The 21,661-nt window shown below is 48.6% G+C and overlaps 1 protein-coding gene across 1 annotated transcript in view; it reads left to right on the forward strand.

Annotated features, from left to right (window-relative positions):
- The window catches only part of ASIC4 (acid sensing ion channel subunit family member 4), a 1,267,902-nt gene that overhangs the window by 483,379 nt on the left and 762,862 nt on the right, over positions 1–21,661 (forward strand). The window lies entirely within an intron of this gene.

Genomic DNA, 21,661 nt, shown 5'->3' on the forward strand with positions numbered 1-21,661 from the left:
CAGATGGATACAGCCACAGTCGGTAGAGGGTGTACCTGCTGGGCAGTGACGTGGGGAGGGGGAGGGGCTGGGTGGGAGGTGGTAATGTATGGATTACAGAGTTTTACAGGTAAGTAAACATTTAAATAAAGAAAACTAATTTCGTTGTGCGCACTGCATCGCATTTGGGGATGCAGTGCAGCAACGAAATTCGTTTTATTCATATAAATGTTTACTTACCTGTAAAACTTTGTAATCCATACATTACTACCCCCCACCCTGCCCCTCCCCCTACCCACGTCAGCGCCCTGCAGGTACACCCTCTACCGACTGTGGCTGGATGGATATATTATATAGATGTGAGAAATTCGCATAATTTGCTTTCATATAATCGTGGTAAATTTTTTGCAAAATATGTGAAATTACACATAACTATGTGAAATAAAAATCTGTATTTTTGCACTATAATGTGTCTAAAATATGTCCGAGCGTCACATTTTGGTGCAAAAACACATTTAAACAAAAGCACCACGAACAACAGCTGCTTGCGTTTTGTTTCACGATCAATTTTACAGCAAATGATGCCTTTTACATTTTTACAGTGAGTGGCATGTAATTACTCTAAGTGGCAAATAGGTTGAATCTGAGAAGTTCACGTAAGAAGCGTCACACAAATTTCCTGTTATTAAGCAGATTATGCCAGTGTAATTTATTTTTCGACCACACATCATTCATTTTGAAATATGTCCTTGGATGTTGTTATGTGATCATGAAATGCGTACCCCCTTTGCGAATGTGAATTTGCTAAATGGAATGTATGCCATTAGGGCATGTATGTGCGCCACATGTGCACTCATGCATATTTCAGGGGTCCTTTGGACACCCCTGCACCCTTGAAATTATTCTCAATTTGCGATTAGCAAATTGCGAATCGCAAATTGCGAATAACTTCCCATTCATTCCTATGGGCCTCCTGGCCCATAGAAATGAATGGGAAAGTATTCCTTAATTGCGATTCGCAATTTGCTAATCACAATTAAGGAATTCTAAGGAATCGCAAAAAAATGCGATTTTGTACATACATACCCATTTGCGATTCTCAAATAGTGATTTCTTAAAAATCGCTATTTGAGAATCGCAAATGGGTATCTTAATACATATGGTCCAAACTCATGCTGTGCAGCGCATCTGTCAATTCTCTCCCACTTATGACAACACAACAGCTTTTTTTTCCACTAATCAGTCTCTTCTCATCACCTACACCTGGTCCATACAGTGGCAGCGGCTTAGGAAGGGGGGTGCGTTGGGTGCGGGCCACCCCGGGTGTCATCACTGAGGGGGGTGATAAAATGGCAAAAATATGTGTTTTTAAAATTAAAATAAAAATGTTGGGGCTGACAAAGCTTTTTTTGGGAAAAAATAATATTATTTAAAACATGTGGTGCGCCGCAAAGAAAAAGACAGAAAGGCAAATCCTTAAGTATCATATTTTTCCTTCTTTTAATAAGTTCAATGTGGGGGGGAAGTGACAAGAAATGTTCTGCACCGGGTACCACCTGACCCTGCTACGCCACGGTCCAGTGGTAAATGGGACACGCAATACACTTTACGTCAATGCACCCAGGCACATATTATAAACTAGTGCCAGCTTTTGGACGGTGTGACTGATGCCCCCGATCGGGTGCCAAGCTCCAGGGGGAGCCCTTTTTGTGACAGGCAAGCGAGATAAGAGCTTCCTGCAGAGATCTTTTTGTGCATGGAATTTTTCAAGGGATCATAACGAAAGCACAATAACTTGTCATTAAGACACTTGCTAGAGAGGTCTGGTATTTATCTAGTCACAACTTGGAATCATAATAAAGAGGCGTAGAGTGTTAATGTTCCTGCTGCAACATGTAGCATGCAGATGACAGATTTGTATTTTATGTAGATAGCTCAGTGGGTTACTGTGTTTGTCACCAAATCATTTTGTTACTTGGAGCTCATAGGTTACAGTTGTTCTAGTAGAGCGCAATGAGCTATGAACGGACCTCTAAGTGCTGCATGCAAATTGCAAGCATAGGTTTAGAATCTTATTGTTTTTTTCCCCAATCTTTCCTTATTCTGAGATTGTAAAAAAAAAAGGTTATTTTGGGTAGTAATACAATTTAATGTGAACAACACCTTCTCTCTTTCTTTTATGGTATAAATCCTGAGTTTATGGGGCAGATTTACTGGCACTTTGCACCTGGTTTATATCATAAAAGTGACGCAAACCTGGTGCAAAGTGTTGTTTTGAGGTTTACTTTCCAGTGGAAATCCTCTATTGTGCTGAAAAGTAGCGTTAAAGTAGCACAAAGAAGGCCTATGCGCTACTTTACATCAAAGAGGTATGATGTAGGCGGTACATGGACATTCCCCTGCACACATCTATGGATTTTGATGCTAACCCGTAACTCCTAACTTTGGTAGACAGGGATTTGCGTAAAAAAAGGAGGCCTCCGTGAGGCAGGCGTCAAGTTGGAGGAAAGATTCCTTTTCTTCAAACCCTTGCAGCTTTGCGTGTGTCTGCACCGTGCAGCACCCACACAAAGTGGTAAAGTGTTAAACTTTGCCAAAGTTTAGAATTTTGTTGTGGATGGGTACCCCTCCAGTATAAAACCTGTGCTTGACATCATGGGAGGGCGTGGCTCTGGAGTAGGAAGACACAATCTGAGAGTAGGGGACAGCAGGTCCAACCCTAGGTGTGGGAGCAGGAAGCTGCATAATGATTGGTCCCTGGGGCAGGAGACACTGATGATTGGTTCCTTTAGCGCCATCAGGAAATACCCTGGGGGCCTATCATCAAGGACCGGCGATAATTATCGCTAAGCGCACTCAGCGCTAGGATAATTATCACCAGGTAACGTGGAATTTTATCGCTGAGCTAGCGTGCTATTAGCAACGCTGATCTCAAAAGTGATAAAATTCCAAGTGCTAACTGCCAAATGTGAGATTATCGCTGGAAATCCAGCGATAATCTCACAAAGTTTGGCATTAGCTTGATGATAGAGAAAGGCATACTTAGCCATGATATCCACCTTACATAGGATGTCTCGAAGCAGGAGCAAGGAAAGTAGCAATAACAGAGGTTATCGCTACTTTGCTTGTCGCTCTGCAGGTTAGCGTGCCCATTGTTAATTGGAGAAATGTCACTTAGCGACATTTCTCCAGTAATGTCAGGGCAGGAACGCCCACTTTGCATCTCATTAGAGATGCAAAGCTGGGCGTTCAGTAAACAGGCGCTGATGCAAGGTTTCATGCGATAGCGTGACCTTGCTGATTAGGCGATGAAATTATCGCAGCTTTTCGTCCAAAAACGGACGCAAAAGCGGCGATAAATTTATAACGCCTCATTGATGATATGCCCCCAACATTGTTGGGAATGGTCCATCAAAATCACCAGGACGCATCAAGCTGCACATTGATTGGTTCCTGCGAGGGAAGCACTTTGCCTGCTCGCGCGCTCTTGTAGTTTGCTCCCCTATTGTTTGTGAGCCCCAGAAACTCATCACCAGAGACACTGTGAGGAGATGTTAAAACATTGCACCTTCGACTGGCTCCTTTGTACCCAGTTTTGATGCAAGGATCTCGACTCTGCTATGGTTTTTCCTCTTCAGCACCTGTCTGGGGTGGGCACAGGAAGGTTGTAGTGTGACTTCCTCTCTCACATGTTTCTCACGGCAGCTGAGGGTTTTGGAGGCAGATGGTTGTGAGTCTGATACTGTCAAGGGAACGGAATCTTCGCTGCTACATTAATGTGAGCAAATTGGATTATTGAATGAAAACAAGCTTCAACTTTTGAACCTCCTGTTTGTATTGACGTGTTTTGACAGCTGTGACTGCGGTCCTTGATGTGACTGAGGAAGAAATGCTCTAGAAGTCCTGCCAAGTGTTAGTGTATTTATTCTACTTTGTTGGGTTAATTATTTTCATTAGTTGTTTAAACTTATTATTTTCTTACACACTGAGTATGGCGGTTGCCAGCATGTCTCTGCCTCAAAGCAAGCCAGCTAAATCAGGACTGCACCACTCAAAGAGAACACAGCATTGCATATAGTTATTATCAAATTGTCCTCAAGTTGGTTGAAAAAAGTTTCTTCTTTATTATTTTGTTCTTTTAAAAGCCACCAGTCAACGCGTTTCGTCCTGTAACACAGGACTTCTTCAGGGCTGTAAGTTAGAAATATAAATATCAATAACATATACAATACATTGAAATGTACATAATACATATATATATATATATAAATGTATAAGTACAACATATAACACAAATGACCACACAGTCCGTGGAAACCAAAATACAGACAATACATATTAACGCAGTGATGTCTCAGCCTCAAAGCACTCTGGTGGAAACTGATGAAACTCCCTTCTTGCACTGAAAAAAGGACGAAGCTAGTTGACTCTTAAAGCACTCAGAAGAGAATATTTTCTGCATCCAGAAAACAGCGAACCCGTCTGCTTAATGTAGGGAATAAGGGACGAAGCATTTCCGAGAGTCTGAATGAACTCACCTGGGTAATGGTGAAGGTGGACTCAGGGATGAGTATGGAATGTCACTCAAAGTGCTAAAGGGACATTGTGGTCCCATATGTTGTTGTCTTTGAGTGCCATTCTTTTTCTTTTGCACCCTAGTACAAAATAATGAAGAAATAGTTGGGAATGAGGTGGCATTTTCCAGAAGTGTGCACGTACATGTGAATTTGGTGATTTGACTGAATATTTGATTAGAGACCAGTTCGTTCATTGCAGAAAAAGCTGCAGAGGAGATATTTTCACGGAATCCTTCTCGCGAGGAGGCGGTGGACATTGTGGAGGGGATGAAACACGTCTGGATGGGTTCACAAAATGAGGACTGCTGCTACTTATGAACCCAATCGCCTTGCATTGTCACTTTAGTTCCGAGAAAAATTACAGTATTTGCTTGGTTGTTGTACTCCTTTTAAATGGAAAATGAGTTTTGTATTTGCTTAGATGTGTATGATTTTGTATGATGTTTTAAATATTGTGTATCTTTTATGACCTGTCTTCAGAAGGACGAATAAAGAAGAATTGATTGATTGATTGAGGACTGGTTTGGCAAATGTGGCGGAAAGAGTGATCAAATACAAAGTTGTGTCCGGTGAGGAAAAGTTAGTTCAGAGAACTGGAGTGAAACATGTGAAACACCTTTTTCTTGTAGATAGAGAAAAATAAGTGTTATATGTGTTATATGTGAGGCAGTCCAGGGCGCTTATCTAACTAATTGAATTGCTCTGCTTATAATGCTGTTTGCAGGAAGTGTGGCAAAGGTGGCCACTTTGAAAAAGTTAGCAAAAGTTCTAGAGCACAATAAGTCAAGTACTCAGAGAGTGGGACACAAGACCTTATCTTAAAGATTGATCAACAAAGTAATGAGTTTTAAGTAAATAGCATGGCAGGTGGTGGACACGTTGGTATGCCAGTTTGCTTTCCAGTGATTGGAGACAATCAAGTAACCCTACTGGTGAATTCTGGGTCACCCCGCACTTTTTTTGGTAATAAAAATTGAGAAAAGATTGTTGATTAGGAACTCATTTTTTGTCTCCTCAAGATATCACTTCTGGTGGTTATCGAGGTGTCAAAATAGATTTTTGGGGCTTCTGGTTTATGATCTCCTTTAAGGGCAGGGAAACTGTAAGGAAGATAGATATTACCAGAAGAGATGACCATCCTGGGTGGACTCACCAGAAAGAACTAGGTATCATCTTCAACCCCAATTCCATAGATCACGGTTTGTTGGTAAACAGTGTGTGTGATGATGACATTGTACATGAGCATAGTGAGGTTTTTAACCCCTTCTCTGCGCCGTGATTTCGAGTGCGGGGGGTTAAGGGGTGAGCGTGGCGCTTCGGTGCTCATGACGGCTCCACGACGTCATGAGTCACAGGCGGTGTGTGCTCATGACGGTGTGGTGCCGTCACGACCCTGCCCGCTCATTAATTCACCCGCAGAGGCAAGGAATTAGTGCCACATGGACTGAGTGGCAGCGGCATGATGGTTCCACGTCGTCATGAGCACACGCCTACCGTGACTCATGACAGCGTGGAGCCGTCATGAGCACCCAAGGGGTTAAAGGGCAACTTGGATTAAAGCAATTCTTCAAATAGGATTGTTTAAAAGAATAGTGCCACACGTGTTGTACATAAAGTTAGGAGAGTACCTAAACTGATGATGGAACATTTGCATGTGGATCTTAACAAAGTCTTGAAAACAAAGTGACACTGTTGAGATCAAAGATCAGAATGTGTATCAACAGCTGTATACGGCAGGTGTATGGGGGTATACTAACTGTCAATCTTTGCAAGCGGTGCAGAATGTTTTTTGAGATTACTCCTAGCGGTACCAGGTTGCGGTTCCTTCTACGCATGCCATTGTTCTGGGACAAGTCTTCTTAATCGATCTAATTAAGATCCAGCCAATTCTTTTGTGGCATAAGATCTGGTTAACTGAAAAAACGCCCTCAAGTGTGACATTATTAGGAATTGTGTTAAATCTCAGTTTTCTCTTTGCTTACCACGGCTGAAATATATTAAAATGTTATGAGTGATCCGGGCCACCCCGAATTTTATGATCAGCCAGAATCTTTAGAGCACATCGATAGAAAGAAATTTCAAAGTGAGTATTTATTGTTACTGGAGTGATTAAGACTGCATCCAAAATTGATGATGCTGAGTGTCTGTAATAACCAAATGACCCTGTTCACCCATGACATGCGACCATATTTAAAATCTATTGAGAGGACACATGATAGATTTCTTCTAACGCGTTTTAGATGCTGTATACTACATCGCTTGACTACTTTCCCAGAGATAAACGGTTGGTCACAATGTCTTTGTAAATGTCCCTGTGATGACGTGTCACAACAGTCAACAATTCAAACTATATTATTCTGTAACTTCTATAGCGAACAGAGTAAGAGTTGGATTTTACTGATGCTGATGTCGTGGTGAGCCTCAGCAAGGCCTACCAGTGCTAGGGGTCCGCCCTTCTCTGCACAAGTCCTCAGACCAATAGAATAGAAGTTGGCACAGAAACTGTAATATAAAACAAAGCACCGTTATTAAACCTCATGAGGTGGAACTATAATCACACAACACCCTTCGGTAGTGTATGAAGTAGCACACTGAACAGAAGGAACATGGACCTTTTATACCCACAAAGGGGCTAAAAAGAAGGCGGTACCAGTACAGAAAAGAAGGTTTACAGACATAAAAGGTCATACAGAAACGCACAGTCAACAGTTGGGAGAAGATTAACAGTTTGCTAATTACGATAAAAATACCCTGACAGTTACAGACTAAAACACGTGTGAAAAGTTACAGTGTCTTCTGCGCATGTGCAGATAGCAGAGCCTAAATATAGTCTGTCTATAAGCAGAGTACAAGGGTAAATGACAGCAAGGAAGGACAGAGCACATGGTGAGCACATGGCAGACAAGATGGCTGCCGAAAACAAAGATGGCTTCAGCTCAATGCTAACATCGATCGCTGCCAAACTACAACACTGAGGTCTTATGGGTTTAGACAATGTGGTCCTGCATTCTTATTTTTACAGTCACTAGCTAATGAGTAGATAGGTTTCTCTATGACAAGGTTTTTAAAGAGTGTGAAAAGATGTAGAAAAACATTTAAACATGAATTTTATGCTGCTATAAAAATGTTTGTATCTATGGTAAACATGTTAAAGAGTGTGGTTAGTTGTAGGAAGACCTTTTTAATATGAATATTTTATGGTGCTGTAAATATGTTTGCACTTTTTGTATGGAATATATATTGTTTTAAAGTTTTTTAATAGGATTTACATTTTGTATATCGGTTTATTGTTTCCTATGAAGAATTCGAATAAAGCTTAATTTGAATTGAATTGTGCTAATTGACAGATATGTATAATTACAAGTTTTTTGTATAATTTTGTATAACTCCACAAAAGTAAATCTCACAAATTTCACACACCACAAGTATGTTGCTTGCATGAGACTAGACTCACTATAAAGAGGGGGCAATGCAAATTTAGGGTGGGGCTGTGTCCTTTCTGGGATGCACAATTTCGGGGTACAGTTTGCGTTAACAGAATCAGTCAGGTCCATTTTAAGCTTGGCAGAGTATTATTCAAACTGTGTTAAGAATGTTTCCAATGTTTTTAATTCAATCACAATGGAGTTAATTTTCAATGGACAGACAGGTGTGACCAGGCTTTTAATGTTGCAAAGGATGAAACTGGAAAAAAGGCCACTCCGTCATCAGCTGCGGTGGCGCTGTGCTGATGACGGAGCGGTTCCGTCACAGCCCGCTCGGAGCGCCTGCGCGGCGCGGATTCTGCGCCTGCGCTGAGCGTTCCATTGAGCGGGCGGGGACGTGGCGGAACCGCTCCGTCATGAGCACAGCGCAACCGCGGCTGGTGACGGAGCGGTTCCGTCACCAGCATGCGCCCGCCGCGCGGCCGCCCCGCCCCCTTAGCACTGCGGCGGAATAGCTGCTGCAGTGAAGGGGTTAAAGGCATGTTAGCAGTTTTTGCACCCCACATTGTGGCTTTTGCCTCACAGTCTCTCAGCGGTGTGGAAGAACATTACTTTGCGATTGAGGCACTCGTATGGTCACGGGCAATTTACCTCTTCGAGCTTTTTTCCCGGGGTCGTCCTTTTGTGTTGAGGACAGACCATAGGCCACCATGTCCATCTTTTTGATTGTTATGCTTGGAAAAGGCCACTCAGAAGCTCAAACGGTGGACGGCAGCCGGGAGGAGTATCATGTTCATATGGAGTTTACACCAGGGTCTAGAGTGCTGCAGGAGATTGTTTATCACGCTTACCCTCGCAAGAGCTGAGGGAGTCAGGGGATGTGGGGCTGTCGATGAGGTGGGTTTGGGAATCTACACAGAGTGAGCAGGAGTCAAACCAGGATGCTGTATTTGTGCAGGCAGAGAAGTTTGTTGTTGAAGGTTGGCCAAGCTTGTCAACCCCGTCGGAACTCCTTAAGGTCATTTTGAATGTGTTGCAAGAGTTGTGTGTCGATGGAGATGAGTTGTGTATGGGAGTGAGTGCCCCCCACCCCCAGTTGATTTAAGGAGAAAAAACATCAATTTGAACCATGAAGAGCATTTATGGTGATGGAAACACGCTGGTGGCAAAAAATGGACGGACTAGTGGGAAAGCTGGTTACAGAAGCATTGAATGTATTCGCGGGGATAAGTCGAAGGTAATCAGGACTGTCCCTCTCTCCCCAGTTGAAGTTCCAGAGGAGCCCTGGATGAGACGCGGTCTTGACATCAGGGAACCTTTGATTTGTTGACTCTAGCACTGCCAAGTATTGGTCCTTGCGGATTTGTCTTCAAAATGAGTGTGAACGCTCTCACCACTAGGAGTGTTCTGGATTTTCTAAAAGATGTGTTTACTTATAAAGGTATTCCTAAAACTTTAATTATGAGCCATGATGACCAGTATGTATCATGGGAGGTGAAGGGATTCTTGGCGCCCGCATCCATGGTCAAACACACAGCACGGTGCTGCACGGATAAGAGTGCATCCTTTGATATATAAGGCATGGTGTATATAAGGCATGGTGTGATGCTGAGCATTGTGTGGAGGAAAGGAGGCAGAGAGTGGGAGAGAGGGTTTCTGTCAAGAAATGTAGAGCTGTTATAAAAGGAAAGCCTACTTATTAAGGTCGAGTTAAAAAAATTAAAGGTAAGAAAGATGTGAATCTTGAATCTGGTGAGATTTGTTGTCTGTCGAGTCTGTCGGGCCATGGGGTGATTCTGTGATGGTTCCTCCTGATGTCTCAGCTGGAAGCCTGTTGTGGTGGATGGCTCTCAAGTGTTGGGTGTGTCTGATGTTTCTGTCCATGTTGCTGGTCATCCTGCTGCCGCCAAAGAGTTGGAAGGTTGTGTCCGACGGTGGACAAGGACAGTTCCCGAAGTAAACATTTACAGAGGAAGTTTATGGACATTCCAAGACCTGAAAAACTTAGACTAGATTTTATTCTTTTTTCGCCCTCTGTTGGTATAGTGGTGTCGCCTTCTTTCCCTCTCTTTTCTTCGCATTCTTCTGTGAAGTTATTGATGGTACATGATTTTCATCCTTCTGGTTGATTCTTATGTGGTTCCCCCTCATGTTGTCGTTTCCTTGCTTCTTGTTTCTGCTCATGGTTGTCCTTTTGTAAAGAGCTCTTGCCACTGTCCCTTCTGTTTGAGTGTGGGATGCTGCAGACAGCTTCAGGTCAGAAGACCTCGCCTGGGCTCTTGCGTGTCAGAGGTCTTGGCAGGCGGGTTACTCCGGCACAATGGTGAGAGAGATCCCGTCCGCCAAAATATAAGTCCCATAGGATATACTGAAATTCATATTTCGGAGGACGGGATACCCGTCGCCAATGTGACCACCGTGACGGAGTAACTTGTCTGCCAGGATCTAAATCCGACCCTCAATCTGTTCGACCCAATCAATACTAGCATCGTCTGGAGGCATAACACAAAATGACAGGGATCCCCGGCAGAATTTGACGAGGGAGCCCGAGATTATCATATTTTATCAGTAAATTCCGTCCACTTGCAGAATTTGGGTAATTTTGCATTCCACAGAGAATGCAGAATTGCCAAAAATTCCCCTGCTTCGCGGACTTTTTTGCTTGTTCACGCTTTCAAAATGCGTGTTCGCGAGATATTTCCCCCTCCTCAGCTTGCACAAAGTTATAGGGATCCCTGCAGAATTTGATGGGGGACCGGGAGACTATCATATCTCGTAGATATTCATTGACTTTGGGGTGAATGTGGTCACCTTGAAGGGTTGTAGGCCCCCTGGAGGGTTGCCCCCCCCCTTGTGTCTCAGGGTTTTCAGGGGCCTGCGTTACGCCCCTGGCACTGACTGGCTCTGAACTGTTCCGTGGTGCCTTGGTACCACTCTGAGCCTTGGGCCTGCGGCTCCATGGCTCAGCGGTGGATGCCGGCGTGGGCAGGATGAAGGCAGCTGGCTCTCAGCATCACTGCCTCTCTGACTTTCAGCTCCAGAGTCAGGGCCTTGTGTGGCAAACATGCCAGCAGGGCACGCGGGGGGCTGTACCAAGTTGCTGTGCTGTATACCCAGGTTATAATTAAGGCCTGCAGCACTCTATTTAAATAGATGTATACACATAATTACAGAGAGAAAACAAATTATGTTGAAGTCTAGTTTGTAAAATGATCTATAAATGCAGATGAACAGCCATGCAAGCGCTGTGCAAAGAAGCGCCTAGAAGGGAAGGAGCATTGTGGACTGGACCCCCCAGGAGGTGAGAAGAGTTACCCTGGGACCCCTGGACCTGCTGCTGGGAATGTCCTCCCCCCCCTGTGCTGTGCTGCAGAAGCGCTGCCTGGCCCAAAGGAACTGATTGCCTGGCCCTGGATGAGTGCTGCCTGATGTGTTCCTGCATAAGCGCTGTGATCCCTGAAGCGCTGAGCCAAGAAGAAGCGCTGTGTGTCTAGAAGCGCTGTGCTGCCTCTCCAGTGCTCCCTGCTGTGGCCCCTTTGCTGTACCTGCTAGGCGCTGGGGCTTGAGAAGCTGTCCGCCCCCCCTAAGCGCCCTAATTCTAAAGCGCTGTGCTGCCCACCAAGCGCTATAACCTCAAAGCGCTGGTACCCCCTTGCTAGCACTGGGCTGCAGAAGTACTGTGTGGCCCAAGAAGGAACTGTTGAGCTGAATAGCGCTGTGGGTGCCTACCCAGCATTTTGTCGCCGCTGTGTAAATCTAATTTAAGGCGGGAGCCTACCCCTCGCTGTGCCCGCAATCACCGCCGCAGCCCTGTACCTGTAAAGCGCTGTGGGGAAGAGAGCGCTAGCTGGGCAATTCACCGCCGCTACCCCGGGTCCTCTTGTTTTGTGGGGCCCGAAAGACTGTTGCCGCCTCAACGCCCTGCTGTGTCTTCGCAGCGCTACCTGAATCCACCGCTGCGGCCTGGAGAATCACTGGCGCTGCCTCGTGCCACCCGGGAGCCTCCTGACCCGCCGTCACCACCGCGGCGCTAGTCTAGGGGAAGGCCCCAGCTGTGCACACCGTAGCGGTGGCCCCCGGTACCAGGAGAGGGCCGCCGGAATTAAGAGTGCACCGCGCTGGGCCCTGAAGCCTCTGTCCGCCTCACGTGATGGGGGCGTCGCCTTGGACTCCGCCCCCACCGTGCTCTCATTAGGCCCAGCCGCCACGCCCCCGCAGGCCGCGCCACTATTGGCGGCTGCTGGAGCGCCTTCGTCTCCCATTGGTCCCCGGGCTCTGCAAGGCCAAGGAAGGCCCGGGACCGGGGAAGTCATCAACGCGGGGGCTCGGGGAGAGCACAGGAGCCCCCGCCCGCCACCACCAGCCCCCGGAGGGCCCGACAACACCGGAGGGCTCTAAGAAGAGCGAGAGCCCTCCCCCTTTCCCGAACACCAACGCGAGGGCCCCGAAGGGCCAAGAAGTCAGGTAACTCCCCGGGAAGGTAGGAGGAAGGCCAGAAGGGAGCCCCATGGCTGCCCCTCCCCGGGAGAAACTGCAGTGGGCCCCTTTGGCCCCCGAGTGGTTAGGGGGCCACAGATAGCATAAGGTGGAGGCTGAGAGACCCCGGAACTGGGCCAGAACCTTGCTGAGGCCCTCAGTAACTATTGTTGAGTGGTTCATGATGAATGTACCATACGGTTCTATTGCCCTGGTTTAGGCCAATGCTGATGAAGGGCCCCAGAGGTTCCCATGTTGGAGGATGTTGAAGTACCGTTTTATTGATCCTGCTGATATCCATGTTAAGGCTAGGTGTCGCATGTTTCTTTTGCAGGAGGTGCTAATGCAAGCCAGGTGGTGTTTACGCCTAATGTTTCCTTGTATGCTTAAAGCCTTCTACTAAAGTGATGCCAAGGATTAATACCTGTGTTGGCCCTGCAATATTGACCCTGTTGTTTCATGCCTAGTGTTTTGCTCCCTCACCTTGACATTGCTGTTATTTTAGGTCATGTGATAACGTTCTTTTTATTTCAGCTGGAAACTAACGGACTTACTTTTATTCTTGTTCCCATTTTCCTTATAAATAATCCCCCTGGTACCAACTGCCCTGGCGCCAGTTGGCGCCCTATTGTGCATTACTGTGTTTTACCTTTGCAGGTTGGAGACAATACATGAGTTATTCTTTTACTTCCTACCCAGTGTTGTGTCTCTTTTGTGGTGTGCCTGGTGTGTCGTCCGTGGGTTCTGCGTGGATGCTTCACACATGTCCTCAGGAGTTTGGCCTGCCCGCTCTGCTCCTTCCCCCCCCCCCCCGTAGAATTGGCAATCCCATTTCTAACAACTCTGTTATCAGTTTATTCAGTGGCCGTGTCCACTGCCTAATCTATAAAAAGATAGCTGCATGTTTACAAAGTTTTTATTTGCAGCCCCCTTCAAGTGCTGTTGAGGCCGAGGTTGTCCATAACCAGGCTTTCTTCTACCACTCTAACCCCCCAGCCTCAAGATCTCACACTTGTTCTTTTTCCATTCCCGCTTCCTCCCCTTGACGCTGTCTTGATATATTTCCTGTCCTTCTCTCTCCCTCTTCTCTCCTTCGCTCTGGGCCTGAATGTGATGTAAAATAAGCCCGTGTCGTAAAAAAAAAAACTGTGTGAGGACCCACCACCTGCAACCACCACCAGCACAAATTAAGCACTGCCAGCCCCAGGTCCTTCAGATGAACAACGGCGCACAACACATCAATCAATATTTTAATACATGGAAGGAATATCGCGCAATGCATTATGGCCTCCATAAATTGAAACCACACTCACATTCACACAACTCTTACCCACGTTTTTATTGTGAAAATGTGTTAGATCCGGACAAATCTTTCCATGAACGTTCACCTGGCGACTGACAGCGCCTTCAGCATTTAAAAAAAAAATCCTGCAGGAACTAATGATCTGAAAAGATTTTGCTGAATAAACAACTCCCTTTCAGCTTTTTCACTTGATGGGGCTAATAAAAGTGTGCAGGCTGCAGCCTTTGCCACGTGTTTGGTTGGACTGGCTCCGTCAGAGAACAGCTGGGTTCAATGGCGCAGATTACAATCAAACCACATTTGACCCAGCTCTTGCAAACAACCCTGGCATTACGGTATCACAACATTAAAGAAATGGTTATAAAACTGAGAGGAAGACACTTCATAGATGCAGCCCTCATTTCCCAGTACAATCCCCTCAATCACCCCAGTACCCTTCCTTCCCCGGGCAGCGCTGGTGCCCATGCTGCGACGCACTCCAGCCCTTCCCCTTTGCCATCTTCCTGACCTCGGTGCTACCCAGCCACTCTTATCTACAAACAGGGCTGGAGTCAGGGCACCACGCGGGTGGATGGCGTCCCCCCACTTATTTTACCAAGTGGACGTAGGGTGACCAACTGGCATTGGTGCAAATTCAGGACGGTGAGGGTAAAAATTCAGGACAAAACTTCAGGACAATTGGTACGTTTTACAGACACATCAGAGGTCGCGCAATAGTATATAATTAAGCCCAGCCATTTCCAAACATTTTCAACCCGTTGCAAACCTATCCATCATGTATCCTTCCATCTACCATTTCACTCATCCATCCCTTCATCCATCCTTTCACTCATCCATCCATCCACCCTTTCACCCTATCCATCTGTACACTTATCCATCCACTCTTCATCCCATCCATCCATTCACTCATCCATCCAGCCATTTACCCTTTCACCAATCCAGCCATCCTTTCACTTACTAATCCTTCCACCCATCCACCCTTTCACTCATACGTTCATTCATTCACCCTTGCACTTATCAATCCATCAATCCATCCATCATTTCACTCATCCACCCACCCACCCATCATCCACCCACCCACTCATCCATTTTTTCACCCACCCACCATCCAATCCACTCATCCATCCTTTCACCCACCCACTCATCCATCCTTTCACCCACCCACTCATCATCCATCCTTTCACCCACCCACTCATCATCCATCCATCCACCCACTCTCCATCCATCCTTTCACCCACCCACTCATCATCCATCCCCTGATCATCCATCCATCCTTCTCCCCACCCACTCATCATCCATCCATTCATCCTTTCACCCACCCACTCTCCATCCATCCATCCTTTCACCCACCCACTCATCATCCATCCTTTCATCCACCCATCCATCCTTCCCCTCCATCCCCTCATCCATCCATCCTTCCCCTCCATCCATCCCCTCATCCATCCATCCATCCCCTCATCCATCCTTCCCCTCATCCATCCATCCTTCCTTCCCCTCATTCATTCATACTTCCCCTCATCCATCCATCCTTCCCCTCATCCATCCATCCTTCGCCTCATCCATCCATCCTTCCCCTCATCCATCCTTCCACTCATCCATCCTTCCTTCCCCTCATCCATCCTTCCTTCCCCTCATCCATCCTTCCTTTCATCCATCGTCCATCCTTCCCCTCACCCATCCATCCTTTCCCTCCATCCATCCCCTCATCCATCCATCCTTCCCCTCATCCATCCTTCCCCTCATCCATCCATCCTTCCTTCCTTCTCCTCATCCATCCTTTCTTCCCCTCTTCCATCCATCCTTCCCCTCATCCATCCATCCTTTCATCCATCATCCATCCTTCCCCTCACCCATCCATTTATCCTTCCCCTCATCCTTCCCCTCCATCCATCCATCCATCCTTCCCCTCATCCATCCATCCTTCCCCTCATCCATCCATCCTTCGCCTCATCCATCCATCCTTCCCCTCATCCATCCTTCCACTCATCCATCCTTCCTTCCCCTCATCCATCCTTCCTTCCCCTCATCCATCCTTCCTTTCATCCATCGTCCATCCTTCCCCTCACCCATCCATCCTTTCCCTCCATCCATCCCCTCATCCATCCATCCTTCCCCTCATCCATCCTTCCCCTCATCCATCCATCCTTCCTTCCTTCTCCTCATCCATCCTTTCTTCCCCTCTTCCATCCATCCTTCCCCTCATCCATCCATCCTTTCATCCATCATCCATCCTTCCCCTCACCCATCCATTTATCCTTCCCCTCATCCTTCCCCTCCATCCATCCATCCATCCTTCCCCTCATCCATCCATCCTTCCCCTCATCCATCTTTCCCCTCGTCCATCACCCAGCTACCCTTCCACCCATACATCCAGCTATTTAAATTTTCTCTCATCCATCTTTCCCCTCACTCATCAATCCATCCATCCTCTCTCATTATCCATTTATTCAATCTTTCATTCATCCATTAACCCTTTCACTAATTCATCCAGCCATCCACCCATCCCATTCACTTACTCACTCGCCGACCTTTCCATATTAATTTTGAGCTGAGCCCTTTTGAGAAGAGGCCCATCAAGAACTTCACCCTCGCTGCAGGAGCCGTTCCAGGACTGGGACAGAAGCCACCCAGGGCGGAAACAGGATCCACCACAGGGGGACACAGGAGCCATCACAGGCAGGGGGGGGGGAATCCAGGATCCACCACAGTCGGGGGACAGAAGCCATCACAGGGGGGGAGGGGGAGGGACAGGAGCCATCAGAGGCGGGGGGAGCGGTGACAGGAGCTATCACAGGAGAGGGAACAGGATCCACCAGGGTGGGCACAGGGGTGGGCATGCAGTATTCTAGTATCATCTTGGGCTCCTCGCCCCCTCCTGCACAAGACAACGAGATGTCAGGCTCTCTGTCCAAAATGCCATCCCCCACTGTGATGTACAGTACTTACAGGAGATACTCTAAGAGAACTGGTTTAACTGATTGTCCTCCATATTTTGTTAATCAGTGTGGGTGCGATTGTGCCATTTCTTAATTTTATTACATTATAGACTGCATGTTTGAAGAACCAAGGTTTGCTTACAATTTAGTGACAGTAATTAAGCTCTGCCTTGGTGTAATCGGGGCGGTTCTAGGATGTTTGGGGCCCTGGGTAGAAATGGAATGTGTGAAGCCCCTCTAAATTGCTGAGACTGACGCATTCAGGGCTGTTTGCATCTGAATAGATGGCTCTGCCCCTGAACCTGCAGCCCCCCTCTGTCACCTTCAAGCACCTCTTAACAGCTCATCACGGGCTGAAGGTGTGAGGGTTGCCATCCCGCTGTGCCTCTCCAATGCTGCCGGTTGTCTGAGCTCTGGAACAGCACCAGAGTCAAGAAGGGAGGTGGGTGGCAGCTGTGCCGAGTTAAAATTACGGACAAATGGCGTCCGTTAAAGAATCCTTCACGGACAACGGACAGACAGCCAAAATTACGGACTGTCCGTGAAATTTACGGACGGTTGGTCACCCTAAGTGGACGCCGTCCCCCCCTGCCAAGCAGCTGGACTTCACTCTTTGGCCTCTCTGGGACGAGGAGCTCGCCCCGTACGTGACGTCACTTCCGGTTGTGATGTCACTTCCGGTGACAGCGCCCCCCCACTTCTTTTTTTATGACTTGTGCCCTGTCTTCAAAGCCCCTGAAAGGCCAGGTCTCTGTTTTGGGAAACACAGCGCATCCGTGCCAGGCCTATGGGAGCGCACGGATCAGCGCAACTCCATCACAGCGATGCCACTCTAACACTGTGGCCCCGCCTGTTGGAAACCGGCTATTTCTGGTAGGCTAAGGCTTATGCCAAAGCCAGGCAGAAACCACCATTCCAGTCAGGGCAAGGAAGTCACACGCCAAGATAACCCCTGCTCACCCTCTAGGTAGCATGGCGCGAGCAGTCTAGGCTAAACTCGGAGGCGATGTGTAAAGCCTTTGCGTCAGCGCACGACAGCAACAACATATTAGGTACACCACAAAAGAGACTCCACACAAGGTTATATTAAAATAACTTTTGTATTGTAAAAACATATCAGATAGAAATTACACATGTACATTGTGCCAACTGGCACGGCAATATTCACAAGGGATTATGTACACAGGACAGGGCCACCTAGGCCACTGTCATAATCAGCACTTCTAAAATAGAAATAGTACTTATAGAACTTAGGATAAAAGTGTATAAAATCACTGTACCACAAAGGAACAGTTATAGATCACCCCCAGTAACTACTGGGGACAGGTAAGTACCACCTACGCAACCCTACACTCCTTGGGAGACTGTCACGCAGGGGACCAGGACCTCACTAGGACCACCTGTACTAAGAAAGAACAACCACCTAAGGATGAAATCCACTTAGGGGTATAGCTCAAAACGCACTACCCATGATGCATGAATATACATTCAGAGGAGTAGTAAAGAAAGAAAACACATGATGTATAGACCTACACATTCAGCGGTGTTCAGGACAGAGCACATGATGCAATTAAAATACAGTCAGGGGTGCAGCGCAAGAAGACACATGATGACTAAACATTCAGAGGTGTAGCGCAAGAAGAGAAAGACACATAATGCATGAAACATTCAGGGGTGTCAAAGTAAAGCAATAGCGCAAGAATCACATGATGTCTAAAAACATTCAGAGGTGTAAGATCAAGGTGCGTAATCATACTAAAAGCATTACATTTCCTAGCACCACATCACAATGCGCAAAACTCACATTAGGCAGATACTATCACATGAGCCACTACCTGTGGCAGTCCCTAGGCCAACGGCCTTGTTGGGGCTCAGACGCCCTGAGTCTCAGTGTCAGGGTGCGCTGCCATGCAGCGCCAGTCTCAAAGTACCAAAAAGCCTAAACGTAGCAGGTGCCCACTAAGTGCTGGGCACCTGGAGAACAACAGAACTGAGCCAGGGCCCTCACTGGCCCTTCGGCGCCAACTGCGCCACTGCTGGAGCCACACAGGCTCTGGGCATAGCACATGCCCCAGACGTTGGATTCTCAAAGGCTCTAAAGCGATGATGCCAACCGTTGGAGCCACACAGGCTCTTAAAACACAGATGCCCCCATGAGCCTCACCGGACTCTAGCCCTCACACTCAGGGGCAGGAGGGGACGAGCACCGAAAATATGCCCCGAAGCCCCCCTCTCGAATATGGCCCTCTCGGGAGCCAAACGGGCTCGTAGACATAATGCGGCCCCTCTGAGCCTCTCTAGGCTCATGCGCGTTGGGGCGACCCACTGCCAACTGGGGCCGCCCTTGAAGCCCTCGTCGTGGTGGAGTCCCCCACGGGGGACTCTAACTTCTAAAAATGCCCCCAGAGCCCCTCCGGGCTCTGTGCACGTTGGGGCGACCCACTGCCAACCGGGGCCGCCCAGGAAGCCTTCACGGCGTCCTACTGGCACTAGGCGCGAGCTCGCGCCACTGCGGGGGGGGGCGGACACCGACAACGTGTCCCGGCGCCCCTCCTCTCTTCTGCCCCCGCGTTGGAGCCTTGCAGGGCTCAACACCAAGACTGGCCCCTCGAGCCTTCCCAGGCTCTACACACCGTTGGAGCGGCCCGCTGCCCTACGGGGCCGCTCTGACGAAGGGGGACCTCCCACTCGGCCCGCCCTCAGCCCAGACTCACCGGGGCTCACGGGGCGGCTCCTCCGTCTTCCTGGGGCAGGCGCCGACAATGCGCCTCGGGCCCCCAGGCTCTCCCCTCTCCTCGGCATCGGCCGCCATCTCCCTCGCGCCTCCCTCCTCTTCCTCCCGCCTCACAGGCTGCGGGGCGGGACTTCCGGCCGGCCGCGCAGGGATTGGCCGGCCGGCCAGGTACTTCCGGGTCGCCGCGGGCAGCGCGGCGGCCCTCGCTAGGCAGGCAGGCGGGCAGCAATCGCGAGGTGGGCACTCGTAACTTACATAAACCTGGGCAAATCCAAGTCGGACAAATAAGCGGAGTGGGCTCCCGCGCCGATCCGCCGCCGGCCTCCAGCAGCAACGCGCTTCCAAGTGCTATAGAGGCACACAAAGCGCTCCAGCACTAGAAGTGCAACCAAAGCGCCATGGGCAGGAAATAAAGCGCTCTCAGCGCTATGCAGGACAAGTCCAGCGCTCCCAGCGCTGGAAGGCAATAAAGCGCTCTCTCAGCGCTAGATGCAGATGAAGCGCTCCCTCAGCGCTACCGGGACAAGTCCAGCCAAGTCCTTCAGCAATGCAGCTCCACCATGCTGCACGAAGGTCCCAGAGAGTCCCAGGGGGCTAAGCAAAGTCCCCCCTTCAGCCCAGGCAGGGCAGAAGGGTCCCCCAGGAGTCCAGGAATCCAGGCACCCAGGAGCTGGGCAGCGCCCACCCCTGGTAGATCCACCTCAGCCACACGAGCTAGCACAAGAAGAATTTGGAAGGGGCAGAGCCCCTTCTTATCCACAGAAAAAGCTTTGAAGCCTTTGAAGCTTTCGTGCAAGGCGAGCCCTAAGCTCTGGGAGTATCTGGTTTCCCTCCCCTGTCAGCCTCAGGTCAGAGGTGACAGGGGGCCATCGGGAGGGAGAGTCATCCAGGGTGGGCCGACAGACACAGCCTGGCACCACCAGAGCTCTTTCCACTCCTCCCTAGCAGCAGATGGGGGGCCTTTCATCTACGCCCTCCTCCGGGGCCTTGCGGACCCTGCAGACCCTGTTCTACTCAAACCAGACAGTCCATCTACCAACAGGCCCAGGCATGCCTGGGCAGACTCACCAGCCAATCACACGCTAGCACCAACTTACACAATTATGCCAACTTCCAAAAGTGGTACTTCTGGACTAGACACAGTCATGCTGCATACATCATTTTGCAGCATTCATTCTCACGAGTTCATACATATCAAACTCGACCCTGCACTCCCCATGCATCAGGAATCTACCATGGGCATACATATTCCCCATTCATTCCTATGGGAGGGCAGGTCACTCACCATCCATACACAGAAAGCACACGCACTTTACACTGTACCACAGTGAAAAAGCGCGCAGAGGCCTACAATCACCAATCCAGGTTCCAAAAACAGGCTAGGAAAAAGCAAAAAAAAAGTCACGGGGTAGACCTGCCCAAAGGACCGGGTCCAACACATCCCCCTTCCAGCCAAAACGCAGGGTAGACCAATCAATACACTGATGGTCTTCAATGCTTTGGGCGACAAAACCACGGAGACGGGCCTGCAGGTCAGGGCCACCTTACAGTTTTTCGCCACTCGGAACCCACAGGGATTTCCCTCAACAAAAGCTCTCTGACACAACTAGGATACCCCACTGGTACACACTAGTCATCCACAGCCAGGACCAGGCCCTAGGCCATCCAAAGATCACAGGTCCTAACCAATCCACAGAGTGGGGGCAGAAGCCCCTGGCACACAATAGCCAATCTCCACTCTCTCTCTCAGGGTAGCTACACTACCACCGATCCTACAACCTAGGGACCACACCCTCGGCTGACTAGAGGTCACGGGCAAGCATGCCCCACCCTACCTCTACTCCATCAATGTTAGAACTGGGGGTCTCATGTTGGCAGAGGTAAGTACCTTAGACCAAGTAGGGACCCTTGCTTCCAGTCATGGTGAAGGAATAACCCTCACAGCGAAGCACTCACCAGAACACAACTCTCCTACCAGATCAGGACCTCACTCCGTCACTGGTCTATCACCGGGAAACGATTCCACTTCTGAGGTACAAAGCACACAGCACAGTCCCTCTTCAAGCAGGTGGGGGGGACACAGCACACAGCAAAGCCCCCTTTCGTCTACCTTAGTGGAAACAACAAACTGCAGGTGGGCCCCCGAACACACAGCAAGGGCCGCCTCCTCAGTCTCTTCAGTTGATCCACTTTAGTAGAGACTCCTCTTGACCTAGAAGTTTCCTAATCTC

This window comes from Lissotriton helveticus, chromosome 3_1, assembly GCF_964261635.1.
Source record: "Lissotriton helveticus chromosome 3_1, aLisHel1.1, whole genome shotgun sequence".
Classification (NCBI taxonomy): Eukaryota; Metazoa; Chordata; class Amphibia; order Caudata; family Salamandridae; genus Lissotriton; species Lissotriton helveticus.